The following is a 21726-nucleotide window of genomic DNA, read 5'->3' on the forward strand; positions in this document are numbered from 1 at the left end:
GATGACCTCCCATCCCCTTTTGAAGGAGTGACATGGGAAAATCAAACACACCCAAATGATTTTTATACATGCATTTTCTACACAGATGGTTCAGCTGTAGACTCCAGCAGAGAAGGAGTGAATAAATCTGCAGGTTCAGGAATTGCGAAATATGATGCACATATGAATTTATTGCATAGTTGGCAATTACCTATAGGAGATCACTCTGCACAGTTTGCAGAGATTCATGCATTAGCTTTTGCTATGAAAGAAGCACTTACAGTTAAGGGACATGTACTTATAGTTACAGATTCCGCTTATTTAGCACGTTCAGCACTGCAGGACCTACCAATTTGGAGATCAAATGGATTTTTGAATGCCAAAAGGAAACCACTAACGCATATAGCTAAGTGGAAGGCCATTGCGGCCTATCTTGATCAAAAGCCTGATATTGAAATTGTACACGAGCCAGCGCACAGAACGCTTGGTTCATCGGTTCATACTATGGGTAACCAGTTTGCAGATAGTCTCGCGCAAACTGTAAGTCAGAAGTTTGCCGTTAACAAAGTGTTAACAAGGGCACAGTCAAAGTCAGCCAGTCTCGATGCAGAGTTGTATGCTTGTCTGGATGCCACCGGGCCTAATCCACCTGGGTATCCTAAGAAATACTCATTTAAACAAGTCAACAATAATTGCATGGTTGTAATTGATGCTAATGAATTCATTGTTCCCCCTGTAGCAAGCAGGATGCAGATCGCTACGCAAGCACATGACAGTGTGGGACACCCTCACCTAGGGAGAGAAAATGTTTTGTTGACACTGAAACACAAATACTGGTGGCCGAACATGAGGAAAACAGTTAAGACAGTTCTAAGCAACTGTAAACCATGTCGGTTGGTAAACAGTCCTAATCATCAGACCCACCATTTATTATTAATGCAATACCGAACAAACCGTTTGATTTAATATATTTAGATCATATTGGACCTTTGCCAGCATCACATTCCTACAAACATGTTTTGGTTTGTGTTGATGCTTGTACAAGGTTTACGTGGTTATACCCCGTTCGTAGTACGACATCTAGCTCTACGCTTAAATGTCTCAACACCTTAGTAAGTGTGGCTAAGCCCAAGGCCTTTCATTCCGATGGTGGACCTGCTTTCACAGCAGCAGAAACCAAGGAGTGGGCCGCAACATTAGGTGTTGATTGGGCCTTCAGCTCACCGTGGCATCCGGAAAGCACTGGAATTGCTGAGCGTAAAAATTACGAGGTAAAACGACTTTTAACCAAAATGCTATCTAATCGTCCTACACAGTGGTATCCACTCTTAGTTACGGTTCAAATTGGCCTAAATAATATTCCTAACACAGTAACTGGTAAAACACCACATGAACTGTTATATGGTACTCCTATGAATACACAGTTTACTAATGATTCTATTTCTGTCCCAGGGAGACTTGAACAAATATTAATTTTACAGGAATTGAGGGATTCTTTTTCCCATACAGCCCACACACCACGTAATCCTGCATCTTGGACGCCGCAGATTGGACATTCGGTCCAGGAGAGGGTTGCTAAGGTAAAGCCGTTGCGGCCTAAGTGGAAGAAACCTACCACGATACTGAAAAAGATAAATGAAAGAACCTTTATCATCTAAGATACTAAAGGAAAAGAAAGAAAAGTGAGTATCGATAATCTTAAGCCTACAGCTCATTGCAGTAACGTCACTGTTCAAGATGGAGGAGACACCGTATCTGCGACAGACTTCGATGGAGCTGCAGCCTCTCGAAGCACAGATTGCAAGACAACAGGATGTGGAAAATAATCATGCAGGTGAGGTCCTACAAGCTGAAGCTGACTTCCCTGACAGTGACCAAAGACATATATATGTGTTACCTGCCATACCGGATCAACGCAATATTTACCAGAAGGCCTATCAAACAATGGCTAAGGTGATCACAAAGAAAAGACTGTTAAAGACTATTTTGTGTCTCTCAATCTGTTTTGCTTTTCTAGCAATATCGGCCAGCGTTATTTTCAGGTTACAATGGCATTTTGTGACTCAGCAAGAAGGAGAGATCATCGACTGGAAACGTACAGCAGCACACGGTATTACCACACCAGACTCCGGAATCGTGAAACGAGGACTACACTACGATTTGAAACCGGTGGAGGTACAGTCGGTGGGTATACCTCAAGGTGTGTATTGGAAGCCGTTTCCTAAACCTATCATCCAGAAACGAAAGACTTTGGGGATTTCACAGGTTGTGCTGTTTGATTCTACTGTGCTAGCTAAAGAAGCTGGTATAACTACGCCAGAAGGAAGGAAGCTGGTGACACAACATCTGAATGCACAGATGCAACAGCTGCAATCTACAAGCCTGAAATATGATTTACCCCTTCATGACCATTGGAAGCAGCAAAGCTACCGTGAACAACGTTGTCATGCTGAATTTGGACATTGCTATTTCATTGACTTTCAAGGAACACGTAAATGGCCAACGAAGGAGCTGAAAGCTGATCATTGCCCTCGGCCTGGTGTGACCATGGACAATATAAGGTATAAGCAATACCCTATTTTCTATCTGAATACAGGTCAAATCACTCAGAACGGATTCGTTCCCAATGGACAGACTGATCCAAGAGTGGCATTCTGGGAAGGTGCTGAAGAAGAAGAGTACAGAATACCTGGAGGGGTAAGACCTTATACGTCTGCTGTTTTTTGTACTGACAGTATTTACTCAGAATGGTGGAACTCATCAATAACCGCTGAGGACCTGTTACACAAACTTCAAGATGTGATGGAAGATGCTAAAACTGGACAGCTAAAGACAGCAGCACTTCCGAAAGAATGGAATATAAAAGGTGATGGTATGTTGTTTCGTGAACCTACAGCATGGGACACTTGCACTCAACCACGCTTTGCTACATTTACCAATACTACATACTACAGCCATTCATGTAAAGGTTTCAAGAATGCGTGTGGTATCACATTGGAGAAATTGATCAATGAAGGATTCTGTGATAAGGACACTACAGTATTCAAATACGGTTGTAAACCGTGTTCCTTTTATTACAATCTCACGCAAGGCTATTTTAACTGGCAACCGAAAATGATTGATCAAGGATTTTTACATTTTTCTGGATTACGAGGTTTTTGGTGTGTGGAGCGAATAGTGATTATGAAACCTAATTACAAAGTCTACTCCCTGTTCCAGAAATGTCTCAATGATAGTTTGCATAGGAATGTTGACACGGTAATCAGGGCGATGAGCGATTTGATGAATGTTCAAATAGCTCCAAATGATAAACCCTGTGATTATGATACGTGCACCACACATAATATTGTTAACATGCCCTACTCAGAAGCAATGTGGGGTACGAATGCAACGATTAATGCCATAGTGTATTATGAAAATGACACAGAGTTCATGAATGAATGTAAAGTTTCAAGTAAAACATCTACAAGAAAATTGCTTACTAACGATGATGTTCTTATAACCACAGGACACCTGCTGAGTGATTCTGTTTCTGTTATAAGTCAAATCTCTGACTCAAATGATGAAGAATTAAGGAGAGGTATTTTGGTGTTAAGAGATCACATGATAAAATTTGTTTCCTACACAATTTCAGACATAACAGTGTTATCTGAAGAAATTAAAGCTTTGGTTATTCTTAATCACATTACTTCTATCAGGTTAACATTGCAAAGTAAAAAGATTGACATATCACTTTTAAATCTCACTTTGATCACACAGACTCTCAATTTAAGTCCGAAAGAATCTGAGATCCTGGCATATGTTTCACAAACCACAGTTTATGACACGAGAAAGAAACCACAGACGGGTTCATAACCCTGATGACTCATTATGGGAAGTTTTTATATACTATGAATTATTTATTCCAGGAGACGTATATACAACAAATTGGGAACTGCTTAATTTTGGACACATAACACATACAGGTTCTTATTTCGCAAGGGTGCAGGTTGCGCAACCATTTCAGTACATGTCTGTGAAATGTGATCGTAAATTTTTCATCAGCACTATAAGATGTGTTGATAGAGGTTATTTGATTTGTGATGACATTATACAGCACATGCCTTGCAATGATCGAATGCAAGGTAGCAACTGCCCGATAACTGTAATGCCTATTCAAACCCCTTTTACATTAATTCACAGCCTAGATAATGGGAGTTACATAGTGTTATCTACAGAAAAGGATTGCGATATTCCTCCTTTTCAGGCATCACTTGTCACGGTTAATGGGAGTATACAGTGTTATAGTACTACACTTATTCCACCTCTGTTACATCAGAAATTCACATCTGGAGTATATTTCCAGGTACCAGCTATCACACTGATCCTTCCTCACATGACAGCCTATTTGGCACATTTAAAGAAAATTAAGGTTACTATAGGGTTCACACATGATATAGTACATACCCTTTTACAGAGAGTTCACAGTGAATTACTACGTGTTGATTTGCACCCAGGTGATTTTCCCCAGTGGTTAACTACACTAGGTGAATCATTGAAAACTTTTTGGCCAATGACAGGTAATTTTTTGACAAAAATAGGCACTAGCCTACAATCTACTGGTAAAAGTATTTTTAGTGGACTAGGAAATGCGTTTGGAATCCTAGGTTATTTAAAACCACTATTGTTTTTTATTTTAGGGATAATAATCCTTGTTATTTTGCTTCGTATTTTCTCATTTCTTCCGAAGATGAAGATGAAGAGGCGTTCAGCTTAATCACATTTTGCTTTCTAGCATATATTCTTATATTTTTACCTAGATACTAATATACTGTTTTAAGCACACAGGTCAAATCTAACCTGCTGCAGTATGCTTTGTTGCAAGGACACAGACGAAAAGAAAGATACTTCACAAATCTTGCGTCTACCACGTTCCTATCAAACTTCCATGAGGATGTACTTAGATGAACTGGTTTTGTCACATCGGAAACCCCGCAAAGTGCATGCAGTTCACGATACGATGAGAATACGAATTTTCAGTGTGGGAGGTGCTCGATTTGTAAGCACCTACACCCTGAGAGGAAAGTCATTTGTGAATGGTGAGAGCTTCGCCATCGACTCATTTATTAATTGCAATACAACCCATTTGGTTTACTTGGTCAACTGTGAATGTGGTCTCCAATATGTAGGCCGCACGAAGAGGTGTTTAAAGATCCGTATACAGTAGCATATTAGAAATATAAAAAATGGTTATGAAAAACATAGTCTATCACGCCATTATGCAATTCATCACAATAAAGATCCCTGTAAATTGATGTTTAAGGGCATTAAAGTAGTCCCTAAGGATAGGAGGGGAGGCGATAGAATAAAAAACCTCTCCTACCAAGAAACCTTCTGGATTTATAAACTCGGCTCCTTGACCCCTAAGGGGTTAAATGAAGATATAGACATTTGGGTCTTGTACTGATCTTTATTCAATCATATGTTTATGGCTCTCTCTGCATGTGTTATCATTATACGTGCCTTTTTTTAATTGTGGCCTCTTCTCTTTCAGAATTTTTCCGCATATATATTGTGTGATTTTATTTCATTATGTATGTTATATATGTTCTGTTTCTTTTACTGCATACCTTGTTTGCAGACTACTGATGAGCATTTATGTGCACTTTCATTGATTGGCGCTGTAATTTGAAACCCTAGTCATTGATTGGGGGCTGCTGGGTATATAACTATGTGTACTCCTTCAGCTGTTTGTATTCCCTGAAGAAGTAACTTTGATTTACGAAACGTGTTGGAAGGTTTGGATGCTCATCTGTCTGACCCAAACTGTAGCCAAGTACACTCTTGGTCTGTGCCTCCCTGTCCCCTGCATCATCGCTTGCCATTTTGGGTGTTACACGCTGCCCTGTGTGCCGTACGCCGCTGTGGACACTCCTCTATGCTTTTGTCACGCCTGTATGCCCGCAGACCTGGCAAGACCCCAATACTGAGGTGGGAACGGTATTACACCACACACCCACAGCAGTGGGAGCGAGCCAGGAGTGTGGTATAGCATTGCTGGGCCTGTTGGAAAAGTGGTTAGGATACTTGCAACGTCTTGTAGGGTTAAATGTAAAAATGGTCGTGTCCGTGCGCCAAAGTCCAGGGGTACAGAGAGCAGAGTAGTCGAAATCCAAAAGCCAAGTCCAAGGATTCCAGAGGTCAGCAAAGTAGAGTTCGTAGCAAGGTTGAAGGGTTACAGTGAACAGGGTAGTCCAGGACGAGCAGGGGTCAGTGCCAGGGAAATCCAAAGTAACATAGGAGCAGGTACAAGCAGGAACACAGAGGGAGCAAAGCATAGGTCAGCACACACAGGGAAAACAGGAACTATGCAGAGTGACGATAGAGAGGACAGACAGGGATTAAGAGAGGGAGAATGAAGGGATAGATCAGGGGGAGAAGAGGAGGAGACAGAGGGGTCAGACAGAGAGATGGCTTGCAGGGAAAGGGAGGAGGAGTCAGGAGAGTGACAGGCCTTAGAAGAGGAGCGTGTGCACGCACCCTCTGTAAGCTGAGAGTGCGCGCACAGGGTGCGTCACGAGACGCGCGGAGTGCCGCGGGCACACCAGCGGGGGGAAGCGGAGTAACGGAGGGGATCGCCACCGGAGGTGAGGGAATGGCAGCGGGCCTTGAGAAAGTCTGGGAGCGGGGAGCATTGTCACAGGGGCTTGGGGACCGCGCGGGTGCACGAGACTTGCGGGGCATGCGCTGAGGCAACGGGGCAGCATGAGAGGTAGATGGAGCAGGACAGGAGTGGGTAAGCACAGGGAGATTGGCCAGGGAAGGGACAGAGGGAGAGAAAGAAGGGGAAGAAATCCCCTGAACCGTCACAGTATCCCCCCCTTGAGGATCGATCTCCGAGCGATCTAACCAGGGCTTTTGTGGAAAATTTTGATGGAAAAGTTGGAGTAATTTTGGGGCATGGATATGATGTGCTGGTACCCATGAACGTTCTTCTGGACCATAGCCTTTCCAGTGGACCAGGAACTGGAGTTTGTTTTTTCACCAGCGGGAATCAATGAGGGATTGGACTTCATACTCCTGTTGTCCTAGGGTGGAGACTGGGTTGGGTTTTTGGGAGGGAATAGGAAAATGAGAACTTTGCACAAAGGGTTTAAGGAGGGAAGGGTGAAACACGGAAGGAATCCTCATGGTGGGAGGCAGGTCAAGGCGATAAGCGACTGGGTTAATCTTCTCTAAGATCTTGAATGGGCCCAGGAATCTCTGAGATAGTTTATGTGATGGCGTCTTAAGCCTGATATTCTTTGAGGATAACCACACCCTGTCACCAGGTTTGAAAGAAGGCCCAGGTTGATGATGACGATCGCCTTGGTCTTTTTTTTGGCAACCGCAGATTGTAGAGTTTTGAGGATTTTTTTCCAAGATTCCTGTAGATTAGCAACATGAGAGACGGCAGCCGGAACGCTGAAGGAGAAGGTGAAAGGGGAAGGCTACTGGGGTGGAATCCAAAGTTAATAAAAAAGGGCGACTCTTGAGTCGACTCGTTTTTGAGGGAATTGATAGCACATTCGGCCAATGGCAAAAGATCCACCCAGTTGTCCTGTGAGTCAGATATGAAGCATCTTAGATATTGTTCTAGAGTTTGATTCATCCTTTCGGTCTGACCATTGGTTTCAGGATGGTATCCTGAGGAAAACAAGAGAGAGATTCCGAGTCTCTGGGAAAATGCCCACCAGAATTTAGAGATGAATTTGAGATCCACGATCAGAGACAATAGAAATGGGAACGCCATGTAACCTGAAAATTTCTTTGGAAAAAACATCAGCCAGAGTGGCAGAATTAGGAAGACACTTGAGGGGAATAAAGTGTGCTTGTTTAGAGAACCTGTCCACTACGACCAGAATGGTGTTCATTCCTTTGGAAATGGGCAATCCGACAATGAAATCCATCGAGATATGTTTCCAGGGTTGTTCTGGAATGGGAAGAGGTAAGAGAACTCCAGACGGTTTGTGATGGAGTGTTTTGCTCTGGGCACATACAGGACAGGCACTAGTAAAGTCGAGAATATCTTTGTTCATCTTTGGCCACCAAAATGTCCGTTTAATCAGATCTGCTGTCCTTTTGAAGCCTGGATGACCGACTGCTCTAGAAGAGTGACCCCAAAGTAAAATTTTATGGCGAAAGCGTGGAGCTGCATATAAGCGTCCATCTGGTACCCTGAACCTGCTGGGAATATGAGCTTGAGCTTTGTTGATTTTGTCCAACACATCGAAGTTGTTAGCGGAAATTATACATTTGGCAGGAAGAATAGGTTCCGTGGTTTCGTTAGCTTCGGTTTCTGTGGCGAACTGACGAGAGAGAGCGTCTGCTTTGACATTTTTGGTACCAGGAATATATGAAATGGTATAGTTAAAGCGGGAAAAGAAGAACGACCACCGAGCTTGGCGGGATCCCAGACGTCGGACCCCCTCGTCACGCGGTTGGGGGTTAGAGTTGGAGGGTATGTAGGCCTCCCGAGTGGTGGGTGAGGGTGGGTTAACCCCTTAATGACTGTAGCGGTTAATAACCGCTATGGTGATTAAGGGGTTAGGGGACATTACATTGGCTATTGTAATTGTTGTGCATGTTTTGCAGCACCGTAGGGGCATGGGCAGAAAGAATATGAGGATGAAGACGGCCTTCATCGTGGGTGCCTGTTAAACGTAAGTGTTAAATGTTTTGACTGTATTTATTGTAATTTATATTTATTTAAAATGGGCAAATGCATTATTATCCATATGTGGATAATAGTAATTTTGCCCATTACAGTACTGTATGTTTTAGGGGGTGGGGGGGATGTGTGTTGTTTATTGGGGGCAATTGTCCCTAATAAACATGCTAATGTGCCTTAACCCCTTCATTGCCTTAGCGGCTATCCGCTAAGGTAATGAATCTGCATTAATGTATTTTTATTAATAGTGTGCGGGAGCAGGGGTTCCCCTGAGCTGAACCGCATTGATTTCTGCCTCAGAGACCCCCTGCTTCCCTTGTTACAGGCTCCGGTTTGAGGCATCGGTGCCAGTGCGGACGCCATTTTTATAGAGCCCACGTCGCATCTTGGACGCTATAAAGAAGGCGGCGGCACTGGCACCCGATGCCCCATACCGGGACCTGTAACTCGGGAAGAAGGGGGTCTCTGAGGCAGAAATCAATGCGGTTCAGCTCAGGGGACCCCTGCTCCCGCACACTATTATTTAAAATACATTAATGCTGCTTCATTACAATAGCGGATAGCCGCTACGGTAATGAATTATTGTTTATTGTTATGTATGTTTTAATACTAGTGTAGATGTGCAGGGGGTCTCCTGAGCTGAACCGCATTGGTTGCAGGTCCGAGGACCCCCTACTTCAGGAGATACAGGCCCCTTTATGGGGTGCCGTTATCCCCTGCAGAATGTAAATAACCCGGTCATGTGACGCAGGAGCTTTAAACTGCAGGGGATACCGGCACCCCACAACGAGGCCTGTAACTCCTGAAGTAGGGTGTCCTCGGACCTGAAACCAATGCGGTTCAGCTCGGGAGACCCCCTGCTCATGTACACTATTATTCAAATGTATTTATTTAGTGTACGATCGCCTGTAACAGTCTTGCATGGAGATAGCAAATCTCCATGCAAATGTTACAGGCGGCTTTTTTTTTGTATCAGCTAGCGAACTGAAAGGTTCAGAATGCTAGAAGGGGGAAAAACGCAACACGTACGCTGTGGCTGTTTTGAGCTAATTTGAGCAGGTACGTAAAAAAATGGCCTCAAGGCCTTAGTGCATCGCGTCCCCAGCCTCACTTTTTAACGAACCTGCTTTATGGCCAAATCAGAACGCAAAGCCATTGAGCTTAGTGCATAGCCCCCTTAGTTCTATATTTTTACATGGTATGTCGTTTAATCTTTTTAACCTTCCTCATAGAGTCCTCAATGAGTTTGCCATCATAGTCTATTATATCTAAGAGTTTACAAGGAGGATCAACAGATGACGGCCACAATTCCTGGAATCAAAGTTATAGAGATACATAACATGGAACTCAACAAGGTTCTTCAAAAAACTATCGTGCCCGAAAAGGACAAGAAGGGGCTCAAAGGGAAAGCTTCGCTCCAAATCCTCAAAAAAGAAAGATGAACCCCTAATTCAATCTTCAGGGGTACTTAACCTCTCTAAGGTGACTCTTACAGAAGCAGAGATATCAGTTCTTGATAAAGGACTCAAATACTGTATGCACCTACAGTAGTATGAATTTCAAATTATTTGACACCATTGTTGATATGCATTGTTATGTCAGAAAATTAACGCAAAAAAAATGTTTTCAAGGTGATCTAGGTTTCACAAGGAAATTGTCTCTTGATGATAGCGTTACAGGATCTGGAGTTGAACAAGTGGATATGCCACTCGCTTAGGAATCTATTACCTCATTTAGAGACCTTTGCAATCTACAGGATCTAAATTAGTTACTTGATGTGCAGGACACTTAATACTGCTACATTCTTAGGATGAAGGCTGTCTGGCCTAAAGAATACATCTAGTTTTTATCCTGTACATTGCAAGGGTAATAGCTTAATTATGTTTGATAAGCTCATAGAGAGGGATCTTACCTTCCTATCCAGAAGTTACACCTTTCAAATTTCCCCCCTGAAACAGCCGATGAATAATCTTAATCAAGATGAAAAATCAGCACTAATGACTCTCCAGAGTAATAAGAACATAGTCATAAAAGTGGCAGATAAGGTGGGGGTGTGATTGTGGTCCTAGATAGTGCTCAAAACAAAAATGAGGCCCTCAGACAATTAGAGGATCCCACTTCATATATTAGATTAGTTGGAGACCCCACTGTTCCCTTCTTGAGGGAATTAAAACTACTGCTGGAATTAGAAAAAATTCTTGGTGTATTAGATCAGTAGGAAATAAACTATCTGTATAAGGAATATCCATTTATCCCGATCTTTCACCATCTCCCGAAGGTCCATAAGACATTGGCCTCCCCTCCAGGGAGGCCGATAGTCTCCAGTATTGGATCTTCGGGAGATGGTATTTCTAGATATGTGGATACATACTTGCAGGAGTTGTTACATTTGCTGCCCTCATATATTAAGCACAGCGGTGACCTTCTTAAACAATTGGAACTGATCAAGTGGGAAAACAATTTCTTATGGGTCATGTTTGACATTACGTCTTTGTATACGGTGATTCGACACCTTAAGGGGTGGCAGCTGCCAAATTATTTTTCCGGCACAATGCACCTTTCTGTTAGATTCCATATATTATTTACTCACGCACAATAGTTTTTTGTTTGATGGCACTTTCTATCTCCAAACACGTGGAACAGCTATGGGTACCGGCTTCGCACCATCATATGCCAATCTGTTTTTGGGATGGTGGGAGTCGTTCCACATGTTTGGAGATAGAAACCCATTATATTTTAGAAACATTATATAGATGACTTTATTTTTGTTTAGCAAGGGGGAGCACAATCACTGTTATTATTTATTAATCACCTTAATAATTATAACCTTAACTTACACTTCACACATAATTTTGGTTACCACCACATTTATTACCTACAGTGGCGGCCGCCTTTAGTCTCCTGCGGCCGCTACCGCGTGATTTTTAAATGTGCGGGCAGACGCAGGCTTTTTTTCTTTTGTTTCGGCGCCGCGGGCGCTTTCAATGTTCAGCGTCATTAGCGCTTAACGGGAGATGCGCCTGGCGCGCGGCCAAGAGATGCGGCTGACGCGCGGCCAAGTTAGGCTATAAAAGCAAACAGCCCCAAATAATTATGGTGATGTTGGAGATTTAAGGGGGCCGTGACAGTAGATTTGTATTTATTTATTGATCAACACAAATCTATACAAAGTGAAATTTTTATGAAAATAAACTCTCGTAACACATTTTTGAGCAGAGAGCTGCAACCCCAGGTAATTAATAAAATGAATCCCTAAGGGACAATTCATACGAATTAAACGTAATTGCTCAACAATTGATTACTTTGAGAAACAGTCACGAAACTTCTTTGAAAGGTTTATAACTAGAGACTACAAAAGGGTTGATCATGAAGGAAGTGGCCTTAATGGACAGGTCCACCCTCTTTAGGAATAAAGTATCAGACAAAAAGAGAAATATATCTCTACAAACTCCAATATTTATCACCCAATATAGTGCTCAATCAGAGCAGATTAAAAATATAGTAAAACAACATTGGAATATGTTATCAGTGGATCCTGCCTTAAAAATATTTTCAATGAGGGACCCAAATTCGTTTTAAACGAGCTAAAACAATTTCCAACTCTGTGTCCCCTAGCCTCTTTCAATCATCTGATAACGCTATGAGTAATTCCCTTCCTGTTGGGTCTTATAGATGCTCAAATTGCAAAATATGTAAATATATGAACACTGGGTCAAGTTTTTCATCCACAGCGACAGGTCGGCAAGCTAAGGGCAAGGACGTTTGTCAATTGCAATACACGTTTTGTCGTCTACCTGCTGACATGTCGCTGTGGAAAACAATATGTTGGTTGCACTATTCGAGCCCTTAAGGTAAGACTAATGGAACATGTGCGACTAATTGAGAGAGGTGACTTATTACATCCTGTGTCTCATCACTTCTCATGTTGCAGTCAAGGGGGCTTGGGAGCATTTTCTTTCTCAGGAATAGAGCACGTTTCATGTTCTATTAGGGGTGGGAATAAGCTAAATGCATTGGACCGACGTGAATTATTTTGGATATTCACCATGAAGACCAGGGTACCATTTGGTCTTAATACAGACTGGGACCTTGGTCCATTTATGGACAAGTAATATTCTATATTCATATATTATGGTCTTTTGTAATACACTATGTTCCTTTGCTTCATGTTGAATATCTGAAAGGTTATTAGGTTTTAATTGTCATTATGAGAGTTGATTATGACTATTTAATATTTAGACGTTATGTCTGTACCATTGCCTCCCCCCCCCTTTCCCTTTAGGAGTGGATTTTTGATTTTTGTTCCCCTTTTTGGGAATCTATGTTTTCTGTATTGGGAACTAATGTTCTTTCCCATGTTGGAATTTATTATTATTTGCTTTTCCCTTAGGTTTTATTCTTTTTCCCTTGGGTATTTATTTACCTAATAATCATATCTTTGGATCCTTGAAGTATTAATGTTCTTTATGTATATTCTTGCTGTTGTTCTTTTTGATCATGTATACTGATGCAGCGGCCATTATTCGAACACTTCACGCGGTGTGTAGATCGGAATACCCATGCGATGGCGCGCAATTTTTTTGAATCATGCCGACTTAAACACGTGTTTGATTATCGTTTTGTCTGGATCAGAAAATGGCATTTTAGCGTTGTCTGCTATACCGTCGAGAAACTCAAGTGGGCAATCGCGAGTTGTTGTCATAAAAATCCAATAGCAATTCAATGTCACGATTAACATGTTGCCTGAAATCGACTGAGCTGCCTGCCACGCATGCGCAAGTGCGATAAGTCTAATTATACACGGAGCAGCGTGTGCATCTGTATTATACACGCAGCAGCGTGTGTACTGTATCTGTATTACACACGGAGCAGCGTGTGTACTGTATCTGTATTATACACAGAGCAGCTACTTTCAGCTCTTGTTCTTACAGTAACTTCAAGTGGATTTGTTAGCAGTAAGCAGAATCAACAACACACCACTCCTTCCCCCCCCCCACAGAGTCATTAAAGGAAATGTAGCATGCTTTTCTTGAACTACTGTAGCCTGAAATCGGCTGAGCTGCCCGCCACGCATGCGCAAGTGTGATAAGCTAAGCCCTTCTAAACTTGCCTTTTCTTAAGCGGTGGACTTCAAGTGGATTTGTAAGCAGTATCAACAACACAACACCCCTCCCGCCCACCCCCCCACTAGAAATAAGATTGACATGTTGTGTGAGATACAGACTGAGCTGCTCAATTGCGATAAGCCCTTCCTTCTAAACTTGCCTTTTCTTAAGCTGTGGACTTCAAGTGGATTTGTAAGCAGTATCAACAACACATCACACCTCCCCCCCTGCCCCACTAGTAATAAGATTAACATGTTGTGTGAGATACAGGCTGTTTTGTACATAAACACAGTACTGTAATCTTACACCCCCCCTTCCTTTTGTCACTGCTGCAGCTCTGAAAATAAAAAGAAACAATTACTGCAGACATGGTTATTTTTACTGCCATACTTACTGTACCTGTGTCATACTGACCTGTAACAGAAATAATTGATTAAACAATAAAAATATAATAATTTTTATAAAAAATATTTTTTGTTTTTATATATATTTTTTTTCCCAAACTAATTTCTATACAGTAACTACTGAGAGGAGAGGGGGATTTGAGTGAGATACAGTCTGTTTTGTACATACTGTAAACACAGAACTGTAATCTTACACCCCCCTTCATTTTGTCACTGCTGAAGCTCTGAAACTTAAAAGAAACAATTACTGCAGACCTGGTTATTTTTACTGCCATACAGTACTTGCTGTACAGTACCCGTATCATACTTACCTGTGCCTGATTAACACAAATAAATGATTAAACAATAAAAATATTTCAAAAGATTTTTTTTTAAAAACGCTTTTTTTTTTGCACAAACAAATTTATATACAGTAACTACTGAGAGAGGGTGGCAGAGGGGAGGTTTGTGTAAGATGCAGGCTTGTATGTACAGTACATGAACACAGTACTATAATCTTACAGCTCTGAAAATTAAAAGAATTACTGCAGACATGGTTATTTTTACTGCCATACCTGTATCATACTTACCTGTGCCTTATTACTTTCCCGAGGCCTGGTCATTACATTGTAAAACAATAGGCAACACAGTCGCAATATGATCGATATATTTATTACATCTGGCTACGGTGAGTATTTGTTCCAGAAATTCAGTATCCCTTTTTCCAATTCATCTTTTTTTGACGGTTTCCACACCCATTTCGATGGGATTAAAATCTGGTGATCTGGAAAACAGTAGGAGGGGAGAAAAAAGGTGAATTACTTAAGGAGATATAAACTGTGTAAAACAATGAGAAATGATTACCCAAGTTACTCCACTGGTGTCTTAACCCAGTTGATACGGCTGGCAAGAATGTGAGCAGCAGATGCGGTGTGTTTCGGATCATTGTCCTGGAAGAACCGGTGACCAGATGGGAAATCATTCCTAATGTATTCAACAACATGTGATATTTTTTGATCTTGGAAGAACGCTTTATTCATGATTCCTGGAAGCAAGAAAAGAAAAATGTAACATTAGGGTACAAAATACTCTACAGTACAGCTGTCCAGTGCATAAGGCCACAGCATGTGTATGTGTGCATTATTTAACCCTCAAAGATGATGATGCATCCTGGTTCTTGTCTAGAGATGGCACACCACACATGCATCTTCACTGGGTGCTTGGGACGCGGCTTCAGAGATAGGCGTCCTTTTTTGTAGAATCCAAAACGGGCAAATCTCTCAAGCGCTACAGTTGTCTCATCAGTAAAGATGACATCCTGGAAAGTCTCGCCACTTTCGATCCTTGCCCGTGCCTGGTCCACACTTTTTATTTTTTTGGCAACCCTTATCATAGAATACGCTCTGTAATGACAAGGAATAATGTTAGAGGTACTAAATACTGGAGCTACAGTATGATGGTTCCCAGCACTCAAAAAATGAAAAAATAAGTCAAAGACATCTACTGTATAGAAAACTAACAGTAATGTATTGAAACAGTACAGTATACAGTATGTATTACATACAGTACAGTTGTCCAACCCTATTGTACAGTAGGCTAGGAGGGAGCCTAACATGAAAATATAGGGCTAAACAAGAAATCACAAGTATGGACAGGGAGGGAGGTGGGGGGAAAAACGTGGGGAATAACAACCATAGTGGATAAAGAAAAAGCAGAAGACAAAAAAGAGAAAAACATGGGTGACGTACAGTATACAGTACTTACTTAAAACGCCCATATTTCCATCCCAATTTCCGTCTCATCTGCCTGATGCTGGTCTCAGATGCTTTTATTTTGTGAGTTGCCTCTAGTGCATTCTTTACCCTTGTGGCACACGTCTCATCATTCTCTTCACTTATTTGGTCCACAAGAAGAGTTGTCGCACTACATTGTAAAGAAAAACAGAACAATTTGTTACAGTAGGCAAATTAAGCATCCCAATAGGGACTGATTTCCTATTGTCTGATTATAGCGCTATATGAATATATTAACTCATTTGCCCCTCAAATAAAGCATCCCAATAGACTGCACAATCACACACTCAGTCACTCCTACCACCCATTGTGACCAATCACTGGCTTAAAAGCTGATGACATACTGTACTGTTGATGCTTTGTGGGTGTGTGAACAATAAATGCAGGATTATTTGTTCAAAGAAATCAGAATCTTTTGAAAAGATTACACTATACCACCACCCCCTAAAGTACAGAATGCAGTACATTACTGTAGTGTAGAATTAAAAAGCTGACTGATTGTAAGAATGGCAAAAATGTTATACTGTACAGTCGAAATGTAAATATTCATTAAATATTAAACACAGGCATACAGAACAGTACAATACGTTGTTAGAGTTACAGCAGAGAGGACAATACTGTAAGTACAGTACTTACAGTGGCGGCTAAACTAACTCTCAGGCGGCCTGCACAGCGGGTAATTTAAAACCGTGTGCAGACGCGGCCGTTTTTTTTATTTTTCTGGCGCCGCAGGCGCTTCCCATTGTTCAGCGCATTAGCTCTGAATGGGGAAACGGGCCACGTGCGGCCGCAAGATGCCAAGTTCGGCGGCTGCCAAAAAAAGCCCCGAAAAATTGCGGGTAAATAGTAAAATAAAGCTGGCTGCAGCAGAACTCAGTAGTGACAGTCGGCTTTCTTTTGATGTTTTTGGCCTTCCCATGCGCATGATAACTAACAGTGCGTTTTACTAAACCGAAGCCCGGAGCAACTAACCAGCGTTGGATCTGTAAAATTCGGAAACCTTTCTTGCACATATCCTGTAGATCGTTTGAAATCCTTTTCTTTGGCATCGCTGCTGTTGTAAAAAAAAATGCAAGCACACACAGAGCAATTCAATGTGTATTCGATGTGTATTGAATGTGCATTGAATACACAAAATGGATGGTTTATTTATACAGTTTTGAATTTAATGTGCCTCAACGTCACTCGACAGGTTTAGTACACAGTATGCCCATTTGCCCATTTTTAACACCTGCACCTCGTGTCCATGCCTGCGAAAAATTTCAAATAAAAGTTGAGACAAATTGCATAGACTCTCACACACTGATCTCTATCTGAACTTGCTCTTGTCCAGATACTGCATTGTGCATTCGTCCATCTGTTTCCATGGATCGCCCCCGATTCTACGGATGCAGGAACCAGCATGCTTCTGCCATGATAGCCAAGTGAAAGGCGGAAGCTGTTTCCCAGCCAAAACCTAAGCGACAAACAAAGCAGAATAAAGAAAATGTACCGAAGGCTCCAAAGGTTAAGAACCCTGGGCCTTATTATGTAAAAAAGAAATTCGGTGCCTGTTAGGACCAGTAGGTCAGGCCAGAATCTACACTTGTGTTAAGCTTCTATTTTGTCTGATAACTAGTTAAGATTCTGTAGTCAGCCTTTTGCTGAAATATAATTCCTAAATGCACTCAGTTTCTGCCAAATTGCATTTCCTTTCTTCCTGCTCAGGATATTGCTAAGATACTTTTTATAGGGACAGTCTCCTGCTGTTTTAGTTAGAATAAAATAAACTGGTTCTAAGCAAGAAGCAAAATAGTGTAATATAGTTGCTAAAGACTCAAGGTCTCTTTTGATAACAGACAATGAATAAGCTATGTATTTAGACATTGCTTGTATTGGGAGAGACACGTCCCAAAAATCATGCCACTAATATGTCCTGCCCCTAAATCACGCCTCTAATCAAAGCTACGCCCAAGACACACCCAGGATACGCCTATGTTACGCCTATGTTACGCCTCTAACTAATATCTTATTTTTTCTATATAAAAGTCATTACCCTATGAGTAATAAATTGAGACAAAGGATTTGAAACCTGGCTTGCGTTACGTTTCATTTCTTTCGTCTACCAGGCCTGAAAGTTCACCAAAGATCAAAGATAACAGTGGCAGGGTGTGAAAGCTTCCCGGGGAAGTCTGCTGCAAACGGTGCAGATGGTGTATCCAGTCACAGGGCCTTCAGCTTTAAGCATAGGCGAAGAATAACGGTTTTCCTTCAGTTTTGTTGTCAGAGTTGGGGATTCACAGAGGCGGCAAGTGAGTATATGTGATTTTTACATTTTCTCACCCCCCCTCCCCCCTCTGGGAATTGAAAAGACCTAAATTGTGACTGAAGAATTGGGTTAGAGTCCCTTTTAAACAGAATTTTTGGTTACAGTCCAGAAAATTTTGTGCACAACTGAACTGTTATCTCTGATCTAGCTGAATGACCATTGTACTGCTGCGGCCGAGTTTATTCGAGCATTTGCCCGTTCTCGGCCGCAGCAGTTACCTGGCGCGCGCTGGAGGGTGCCGGGCGCGCGCCGAAGCAGAGGAGGAGAGGCCCGCCGATCGCGGCTTCCCCTTTTCCTCTCCGGGTCCGCCGGGTCCCCCGGAACCCCCTGCCGCCGTCCCCCACATCGCGGGACACCAGGGCTCCCTCGGGGAGCCCTGGACGCGCATGCAAGGGGCGCAGGCACCCGATGACGCGTGACCGCGCATCGGTGACGCGCGGCACGCCGAGGGGATGCCACTTGCAAGCCGGGAAATCTCCTGGCTTGCGGAACTGGCCACACTTCAATAAAGTGTGTCGCCAGTGTATATTGTGTAAGTATAAATATTGCAATTATTTGTCATAATTTAGCTGTTTTTCTTAAGCTACTAATGGGTGCTTACATGAGTAAGAATGACTCTGGAGGGAAGCCTAGGAATGTACAAGTTTTTAAATGCAAGTGTTAATCTGGTCGGACTCCAGAGGAATTTGTTGCTCAGACAGCTAGTGATTATTATTGTGACCCGTTATGTCGAATATGCAGAAGGTTGTTCTCGGCATGAAAATAAGGCAATGTATTTACAAGGCAGAGGGCAGAATAGACAGAGATCTTATGCTGGTCTCAGAAATCAATCAGGAAGCATAGCTCAGAATAATGGTGTCTGTTTTAATTGTGGTGGTTTTGGTCATTGGCAGAGAGTGTGCCACTATCAGTCAGAAGCAGGGAAGTGCTGCTTCGCCCGTGGGGGCTCAGAGTGCAAGTCTCTGTAAAAAAAAAAAACACGCCACCTTATGTAAAAGAGTTTGTTTGTAACCCTGATTAATTTTTTCCTGAATGATTTCTTGTGTGAAAGATACTGTGGGTCATGCTGATTATCATATATGTGTATAGGTCGCAATCCATGCATTTGCAGATAATTACAAAAAATATGAATATTAGTTGCTCATGATGAAATCTAAATTTTAAAAGGTTTTAAAAAGGTGTACACCGAATATAGGAGAGAAATACCTCACAACAGAAGTGGAGTATATTCAGCTCTGTCCCTGGTTATAGTTTGAAAGGTTTATTCGTCCTGGCCAGGCGGCAACTTTTTAAACCGGACACATTTCTTTTTATTTGTGGTATTTCTATCTTAATAAAAGGAGGGGCACAGCCTCTCCCTTACAGTTTAAAGAATGCAAAGCATTCACATTAAAATTAACTATCTCTGTGCTTAAGCAGTTTATTTATGAGAACAAGGTAATGTAGAACTGTCTTCTTATCCGTAAAGCAGTAAGATAACACATTTCAATTTTATTTCTACAGGATTAAGATATGTTTGGGAATGTTTTTGTTTAAAAATGCTGGTAAGAGATCACAAACACTGTTTGAATTAATATATTGTTTTATATATGTATATAACGCCATTAATGTACATAGCGCTTCAAAGGAGGGTGTCCGTGTTGGCAGGTGCTGCGGGGAGGTTGAGTGATGTGAGCGGAGTGTGGTGATATCTGTCTTTAGCAGCATGGAGGTCATCAGTTATTTTAGTGAGAATTGTCTCCGTTAAATAAGCAGTGTAGAAGCCATACAAGACAGGTAGGGTCAAGCTTGCTGGTTTTTTTTTTAGTCATGGTATAACTGTTGCATGTTTGAAGATATTTAGTTTAGTTTAAGAGAAGGCATAGTTAAAACGGGATAGTATAAAATTGTATTGATGGAAGTTTGCAGGAAAATGAGATTTCTTTCAGAAGGCATTCAGGGGAATGAGTGAAAGAATGTTGCATGTTCTTGTAGGCATAGACTTGATGTTTATAAGTAATTTGAAATATTCCCGTTATTTAATTTTTGAAAGCCCATACAAAATGCAGTTTTAGGACAGCGTGGAAAGCTTCATATTTAACATTAAACTAATGTTACAATCCCCTGTGCGAGGATTAATCCTGCAGTTAATATGAATTAGACAGCGAACCCTGTTGTCTGCTATCTGTACTTTGAGGTTTCTGGCGAAAGGCCTGGAATGACTGGCTGTTTGCCCCCCCCCCCCAAAAAAAGAAAAGCGCTTCGAAAAATGTTTTTTTCTTTTTAAAGTCAGAGTGTCTTTAAAGTGCTCAGCACTTTGCAAAGAGTTCAAAATTATTTGTCTATTTTAAAAGGAAATCTCTTGTTCAGGATTTCAGGATTTTTCTCATATTGTTAATGCCACAGTTGTTAAAATACATACTGCAGGCTTTTTCTTTTAACACAGGCAGTAAATATTTTTATAGTCACTACACATACACATCTATTTACCAGTTTAATTTTGCTATATATCAAGCAACCTGTTTTCATAACTATTTTTGTATTTTTGTTCACATAATTATATAAGATAATATATGAACAAAAGAGGGGAGATATATTGGTTATTGAAGGACTCTCTGAAATCCCTATAGAGGATGCAGAACTTGATATGTTGTAAATAATACACAATGCACAGCAGGTTCAGAATTTATTATAGCAATGTTAATTCCAAGGGCTCATGCAGTAATAAAAGCTGCTGCCATACTAACAGGGCTGACAGGCCCCTGGTAAAAAAAAAAATAATACCTTTGCAGATGTCACAGCAAAGCAGGTAGCAAGCCGTCCCTATGTTGAGGGATATATCATATCTGCCAAATTTATAATTTTGTAACCATTTATTCGTTTTTGGGTATGTCCTGGACATAGAGTTAAAGGACAGGGGATATATAATTGCATAAGTGAACAGGGTATATATTATTTACAGGGCATTTCACATTTTTTTAGCAGAATATTTACAGTGGAGTGTTTGAGGTGAAAGCCAGGAGTGACTGTGGGTGTGGGACAATAGCCATGAGTGCAGGCTGTTGGGATGCTTGATTTGTGGGGTGAGTTTTAAGGTTAGTTAGTATTATATGACTAAACGGTTGACACCATTTGCATCAGAGAAAATGGCAGATGGCAGTTAGGTATGAATGAGAGTAAGTGTGTATTGGGAGAAGAGAGATTGATTTGTAGTTTGAGACAGTGTTTTTGTCCCCATTTTTGAAGATTGGGACAAATCTGGCAGTTTTCCAGGTCTTAGGGATATGGCCTGCAGACAGGATAGAGTTGATTATGGAAGCAATTGGTTTGGCACAGGCTGAGGTACCAAGTTTTAGGAACTTGGATTGTAGCAAAGTCAAGTTCACATTGGTTGCTTAGTTTAAAATTTGAGGAGCGTTAATAGGGAATATCTCTGTTTAATATGCGGATGCTAATAATAGTAGTAACCATATTAATACAATAATTTATT

This window comes from Ascaphus truei, chromosome 1 (genome assembly GCF_040206685.1).
Source record: "Ascaphus truei isolate aAscTru1 chromosome 1, aAscTru1.hap1, whole genome shotgun sequence".
Classification (NCBI taxonomy): Eukaryota; Metazoa; Chordata; class Amphibia; order Anura; family Ascaphidae; genus Ascaphus; species Ascaphus truei.